Source organism: Bidens hawaiensis, unplaced genomic scaffold, assembly GCF_021521415.1.
Source record: "Bidens hawaiensis isolate Kalapana, Puna unplaced genomic scaffold, B.hawaiensis_p1.1 tig00001960_1, whole genome shotgun sequence".
In the NCBI taxonomy this organism is placed as follows: Eukaryota; Viridiplantae; Streptophyta; class Magnoliopsida; order Asterales; family Asteraceae; genus Bidens; species Bidens hawaiensis.
The window spans coordinates 692,556-700,417 of record NW_027491108.1 but is presented as its reverse complement, the minus strand read 5'-3'; the positions used below and the strand labels follow the sequence as shown (position 1 = coordinate 700,417).

Here is a 7,862-nt window from a genome sequence, read left to right as displayed (position 1 = left end):
AGTGAACGATATAAATATCTAAACGACGACGTATTCCGGTTACCGGCGGTTAAACTCTACCGGTCGTTTGGTCGTTAAATAACCTGCTGCATCATGCTCACCGATTCCGTTAACGAGAGAATTGCAAATGCAAAGCGTGAAGGTGTTATAGATCCATCCAAAGTTATGGTTATCCTTTTTTTCCGATGACTTAGACCGTAATCGGCATTTCGTCCGCCGGTTATACTTTACCGATCAATTTGCTTCAAATGAAATAATTTATAATATACTATTAATATTGATATTAATATAATAATGCAATAATAATAATAATAATATAGTTAGTTTTATATAAAAAACAAATCATCAATTCTCCCACTCTAAGAGCATTCTCATTCAACCCATTATATTATGTGACGAGTGTTTTTATAATTTAGATACTGATTCATGGTGTTGTGAGTGAAGAGTTTTTATATTTTAGAAAAAGTAGTGATTTTTCTGTATATTTGAAAAGTTACTATTCATCCCCTATAATTTTTTAATATATTTTGAAAGTAGTTGTGAATGAAATAAAGAGAAAAGGTAATGATAAAAGGTATAAAAAGTATTATTTAATTGAAATGGAGAGAGAAAATAAAACGAGTTTTAGTGTAATTTTTTATTTTTAGATAGAGAGCGGGATGAGAATGCTCTAAGGTCACCTATTTTATCTTATTTCACTGCGCCTCATTATAATAAAATTATTTCACTAATTATTAAATTATTGTGTGTGTAAAGTATTTTAAAGTTCGTTGAGATTTTAACTCACATTGCATTTAACGCATCTTAACTCATGAAAGAAAAGAAGTGGTATGTCACTCGTTAACCCTTCTCAACTCAGCTTTAATGCCTGGACGTTAAGATATACCCATGGCCCTAAGATTGGATAATTTGCTCTTAGTTCGATCAATAAATAATAGCATTTATGTCTCCCTTGATCTTGTTATATATATTGGTTTGTTGCGCAAAACCTTTTTGAGCTTCGTCTTCCACAACATTTCAAGTGGTAACGAAGCTCCACAACATTAAACATAGCACAAACATTATGTAAATTAACTTTTTATAAAACAATAAAGGATTTTGAGATGAAATAGAAAGTGACCATGTGTAATAAAAGCTGTTTATATAAATTAAATAATATAACTAGTGATTGTAAAATAAATTGGTAAACGATTACCTATTTTAGTTAGTAGTATTTTCTTTGTATTTGGATTAACCAATTCATTCCTCGATCGTATTTACAACGTATCTTAAACACGTACATCAGCAGTTTTCATCACAAGTACATCAAAATGTCATCCTTGCATATGATAAATTTCTTCATTTAAGATTCCACATATATATTATGTTACTTCAACTATGATAATCATGCTTAAAGATAGCATAACATGTGGCGTCAATGCTTGAAAATCATGCCTTGACATGGATCGAAAATTGTCATGTTGCGACTATATGGTCCAATGTATGAATAAGACTTGCACTCATAAATGCTATCATATGATTTGTTAATTTATATGTTAGATTTGGATCGAAACACTAGAGGGTAACATGTGATGACACTAGATGGCAAGATCTTATGCTTCAACGTGGTCCAACACCGTCCAATAACCTTAAATTTTGGCTACTAGGGTAGTTGGATTGTATGAAAATCGAACAATGACACTTTTGCAACTTTTATATACCCTCCAATTGATGGCTTTATCAAGAACTAGAATAGTGTTAATGGTAGAACGTGTTAATGTGACATTTGAATGGTTATAGTGGTATTACTTTTACGTTAGTTGCATTTTAACTCCATTGTTGTTATGTAGATCAACTAGTTAGCATACATTGAATGAGAGTTTACAATTTTCATAAATAAAAGGTCCTATACAATTGTAAGCTTGTAAACTGCTCCACCTTGACTCTTAAGTCTATCACTACCTCGCGTGAAATTCACCATGAACGAGCATAAAGGAATAGCCGTATGGAGATGACTTGATGGCATATTGTTCATAAACTAATTTATGTTTGTGATTGTAATGTCATAAAATCATTACAGTTAATTTGGATTTACGTACGACCACAACATAAATCGAATTAGACTTCGATACGAGTTAACAGATGTGGAGTGCATGCTCGCTTGAGACAATTCAAATAGTAAACCCCGGTTGTTACGAACTATATTACAATTATGAATTCCATGTGTCCTTTGCAATCAGACATGTGCTCTTGGTTAATCGAGAGACAACATCATAAGTTATTCATTGCTGTCAAAAGGTACAAGAAAGGAAAGACATGATATAACACGCTAAATATACAACTCAATGTCACACTTAAAAGCATGGACCTTTTCCATAAACAAATGATACTACCCTTTATACAACAAAGATCATATATATATATATACATATATATATATACACACACATTGTGGGATGATTTTGATGTTGAAAGAAATAATCATGTTCATATAATAAAAACTTTTATCGTGAACTAGTTGTAAGATCACATGAATAAACACGTATAGAAGATACACACTAAGTTTATTTAGCTTTGAGCCATAATTCTGTATATACATATACATATATATTACATATTAACTATAACTATTTCATTACATGAAAGTATATTAATAATGTAATGATCATACTTATTTTCATTACATAAATTATACAATAATGTAATGATCATACCCCAAATTTATACAAAGGTACGCATGTATTTAAGCAAGGAACGTAAAACGTCATTTACCGCAAATAGCTTTGTTTTACTTTTGATATTCGTATTATCAAATATTATGATTCCTTCAATAATAACTGTGATCATCATCTACGATTATATATAGTTTACAACTAAAAGATATTATTTAATCTTAACTAAATAACAACTATCATCTAATTTCTCTAATAGAATGTTAAAACAAATACATTTGTAATCATATGTACCTTTTCAATACGTTGCTCTCACAAGTTTTTAATTCTTAACCGAAAACTCAATGCTCGAGTCAGCATTGAAAGCCGCACATTACTATTATGTTAAAAGATACGTACTCGTCAAACTTATCCGTGACGGTCTACTACATAAACTTAAAAAGTTAAAACCGATTTATGAATTAAATTAAATATTAATTTAATAATAATAATAATACATACATACAAATACAAAGAATAAAAAAAGAAAGGTAGATAGAGTACGTGGCAGTACGGGGTGGCAAGTCGCAGGCTTCCCATTGGATGAAGAAGAGCTTCAAAAAACTCACCTTAAATTGTCACAAACCCAAACGACAGACAACCCACCCCCAATTTCTCATTCATTCTCACACACAACACAATTACAATTACAATTACAATTATGATGATGTTGATTAATATCATATCAAATTGGGGCTAATTCCTTCTAATTCAATTCAATTTCCACCATGTCAACCGAGGATCCACCGTCCTCCGCCATCTCCGCCCTCGATAAGCCGCTTCGCCTGCTCACCGAAGACGACATTTCGCAGCTCACTCGCGAAGACTGCCGCCGTTACCTCAAACAAAAAGGTCACCTCTTATTTTATTATGATTATTATTATTATTAATTTGTTATATTATTGTTATTATTAGTGACTGAATTCAGATGTTTTCCGGTTATTGAAATTTAGGTATGAGACGGCCGTCGTGGAACAAATCGCAGGCGATCCAGCAAGTGATTATGCTCAAGGCGTTACTCGAACCGTCACCGGATTCCGACGAAGGTAGCCGGAAGATGTGCATTAGTTCTCGAACTCCTGGCGCCGCTCATGTACGGTTTAATTAAGTTTTGCCTAATTTTTTATTAGGAAATAATGGATGCTAAATTGCTAATTGTTAATATAATATTGTTGTGCTTTATGCTTTTATATATTATATAGATATATTATATTATAGTATTTTACTATTTGATCCGTGATTAGGTTATTAATTATGTGAAACTTTGAAATGTAGGTCCAGAAAGGAATAACTGCCGATACGGAGATCTCGATTTCAGTGGAAGAATCAGTTCCGTGCCACCGGAATGATACCGAGAAGGCTGATTATTTGGGGGATAATGATTCTGCTCTGCCTCGGTAACTTGTTAAATCATCTAATTGGTGTTAAGTGTAATGATTGTAGATGTTTCATGAATGCGGATCTAGATTGTGAGCAAAGGCAGTTTTGCTTTCATTATTATTGGTTTTAGTGGATTTTTGTTTAAGCTAGATATCGTTAGCTTCCATTAACAAATTAGTTAATTTTATGATTTCTATTAACTTCATTTCATCTTTTCCCTTTCTTGATTGTTGGTTAGTATTAGGAATAATGATAGAAACTTAGAAAGTGAACTGTTTAAGTTTAACTGAGCTTATATATTCTTTTACTGTCTTTTTGAGAATGCAAGAATTTGCCCATATATATGGAAGGAAAAGAGAATTGATCTAATTCATTAGAAGTATTAGTTTGACTAGTTTCAAATCGTATCCTAAATAATCAACTGCTGAAATTTGTCTCATTAGTTTTCACTTAAGATTGACCTGTGAGATAACTAGATCATGTTTAACTGGTTTGGAGCCTTTTGACCTGTAATATAAGCTTTTCATGAACCCTGTCAGCATACTTGTATGTTGTATACCCGAATTTAACTATTTATACATGTATGTGTTGCCTGCAATCCACACAAGGTAATTTTGAGTGATAGGTTTAATCCCAACTGATCTAGAAATCAAGCTTGCTTCTTATGTTTCAGCTTTGCTTTAATATGTTGATCTTGTGAAGGATTTTATGTGCCTTTTTGTTGATCAAAAGCTACAAAGCAATACGAAACGATGAGAAATTAGGTCACATCTAATTTATATAGGATCTTTTCATTAAGTTGATTTATGCACTGAACATTTAGGTAACGGGTTGCTCACTTAGAGGAGCATTAAATATTATAACTAATTGTAAATAGTTATAGAACAAAAAAGTTCACTTCATATCCTCATATTTTTCCTTCCTAAGTTAAGAGACTTGCAAGATATATGGCATTAATTGCAGCACCTCTTCTTTTTTCAAATTTAACCATGTTTGAAGTTTTGGTTGCAATATAGTTATCTGGAAAGGGTTATTAAATATGTCTCCTATATTTGTATTTCAGTTAAAATACAATAAGTGTCCTGAAATCTAAAATCATAAACGTGGTCCATTTGGGTGAATACATGAAGTTGATTCGTAGTCAATTTCATATATTTCAGTAGTCATCATCATATATTGCATCTGACGCATTTATCTTACAATTTATAATTTAATGCTAAAAGTTACTAATTTGTGTAGTAGTATATGTAGGCTTTTAACCCATTGATGAGACTAAGTGCACTGTTTATATTGGTACTAATGATGTCCATGAGACTAAGTAACATGTTGCTAACTTTTTACCTGAGTCTTTCAGGATTAATGGCAGGACAGAAGAGACAAAAGGACAAATGACAATATTTTATAGTGGCAAAGTGAATGTATATGATGATGTCCCAGCTGATAAGGTATATGATTTGATGTATCTTATACAAACTCCAGTTTTAAACATTGATGCCACTAACTGAGCAACTTCAGGCACAGGCACTATTCCGGCTTGCTGCAAGCCCACTCCAGTTTCCTCAAGAAGATCCATTTGATGGAAACATGCTGCAAGCTCCAAGCATTAATGTGGGCCCGGATTTCTCTCCTGTGCTCCCGCCAGTTTTGCAAAGAGGTGGATTAATTTGTCGTTGATTATATTCAATGGTTCAACTAGGCCTGCAAACAACTGAACGTTCAGTGAACCGTTCGGCGGGAGCTAGGAAGTTTGTTTGTGTTCGTTTATTTAATAAATGAACGGACATGAACATAACTTTTTGTTCATTTAGTTAAACGAACAAACATGAACGCATGTCTTGTTTGTGAATGTTTGTTTATGTGTGTTCACGTTCATTTTATGTTTGTTAGTTTACGTTTGTTTTAAGTGTGTTTGTTTATGTATTCATTTAAATTGTCAGACCCGTTAAAATTTAGTCTAGTTTTAATAGATTAAAATATCATACATGACACATTACAATTTTGTTTATTTTTTGTTAGTTTTTTAAGCCTGGCAGATTATTATTTACATTTACTTCTATTGGTGTTTGCTCAATTATGCTCGTCTGTATTCGTTCATCTGTGTTCAATTATATTTGTTCGTTTACGTTCGTGACTTATTCATTTATACTATTAAAGAATGAACATAAGCGAGCATGATCACGTTCATTTTTTAACGAATGAACACAAACAAGAAAACATTATTCGTCTTCAATCGTCTGTTTGGTTAAAGTTAAAGGACGAACACGTGCAAGCCTCGTTCATGTTCGTTCAGTTTCCTAGGTTCAAGTGTGGTACTTGGGAATTTATAATTAATTATGCTGAAAAATTGGTATTTAATAATTAAAACTATAATTGTTCGGAGGCCCTAGAAGTATTACCAAGTTCAGACTGGTCACAATAAAAATAAAAGTTTCATTTTAATTCAGAAAGTACTTATAATGAAATGATATTTTAAGTAAACAAATAAAAGTGTTTACGAGTGTACTTCATGCATTATTTCTAATGTGTAACATCTTTGCTTTACAGTGAGAATGACAGACAACTATCGGCCGCACAAAGAAGAAAGCAACATATCGCGTGAAGATACCTCCGGTAAGTATGCAAATCTTACAATTATATTTCTTCTTGCCTTCTATATATAAAAAAATTGTTGCATAATCTAATTTTTTCAAGAGAATTCCTCATGTATTTTAAAATGCATGAAAACTTACTGCATCTTCTCAATTAGAAAACTTGATTATATAATTCAATGACTTATAATAATATTATTCCCCTTTTAACAATTTTATTTTACTTTTCAATTAAAATTTCTAAGCTGAAGGTTCATCAAGCAGAAAAGCCTCAGTTCAAAGGTATCTAGAGAAGCGAAAAGACAGGTATCTCGACAATCAGTTAATTTATCATTTTATTTTCCAATATATTTTTTTTGGTTTGGTTCTCATGTTCTTGTTAGTTGAAGGTTGAAGAGCAAGAGGAAAGGAGATGTTTATGGTAATCACCATCAGATCGGGAACCATAACCTAAATGAGCAGTCGAGCAGGAGTGCCACTTGCTCCCCACCTTGTCAGACCACCAAACACCCCTAACCGCTTTAGCTAAATTTAAGTCTCTTTCCCATCCTTGCTGACAAAAGGTAAAATAACTACTTTTATAAAAAAAATTATGTTATTAAAAAACTAGACGATCTGTTTGGTTAATTATGTTGAATATCGCCCAATGTGTGTTTTTAAAATGTGTACAGAGTACAGAGTTTTAATCAGTCATGTTCACAAAAACTAGATGATCCGTTTTGACCCATTACCCAACTGCTTGACCCACCCATTTTTCCTTTTCTATGTATATCATCACATCTTAAAGTTATGCAACTTTTTTGTCACTAAATGTTGCTAATCACTTGTATATAATTAACAATCTGGATAAACCAACGTGTACCATCCCTACTCCCTAGGGTGTGACTTTCTGACACGACATGAACCGAACGCGAAACTCGTGGGTTTGGGTTTAGTCTAAACGGGGTCTGGTCAGCCAGTTTTGGGTTGAATCCCTGAACATGCTTGGATAAGCGAGTCGCGTTCGTGTCAACCTAGCCGGTACATGGGTTGACACAGGTAGCCAATTTATGTATATTTTTTTAGTTTTTTAAATGTGTTTCGTATAATAACTTAACTATTTGGGTATTTTTTTGTTAAAATGTAAAATTTTAAAAATAAATTGCCAATAGTTTAAACATAACTATTTTTTAAAAAGTTTAAACATAACTGCTTTATAAAAGTA

At 32.3% G+C, this 7,862-nt stretch overlaps 1 pseudogene across 1 annotated transcript; it reads left to right on the top strand.

Annotated features, from left to right (window-relative positions):
- Positions 1 to 3,418: 3,418 nt before the first annotated feature.
- On the top strand, positions 3,419 to 7,215 carry LOC143600189 (protein TIFY 4B-like; annotated as a pseudogene). The gene is made up of 8 exons (XR_013147428.1): positions 3,419 to 3,542; positions 3,644 to 3,783; positions 3,966 to 4,087; positions 5,425 to 5,515; positions 5,586 to 5,724; positions 6,615 to 6,680; positions 6,904 to 6,964; positions 7,048 to 7,215. The product of XR_013147428.1 is annotated as a protein TIFY 4B-like (transcript).
- The last annotated feature ends 647 nt before the right edge of the window (positions 7,216 to 7,862 follow it).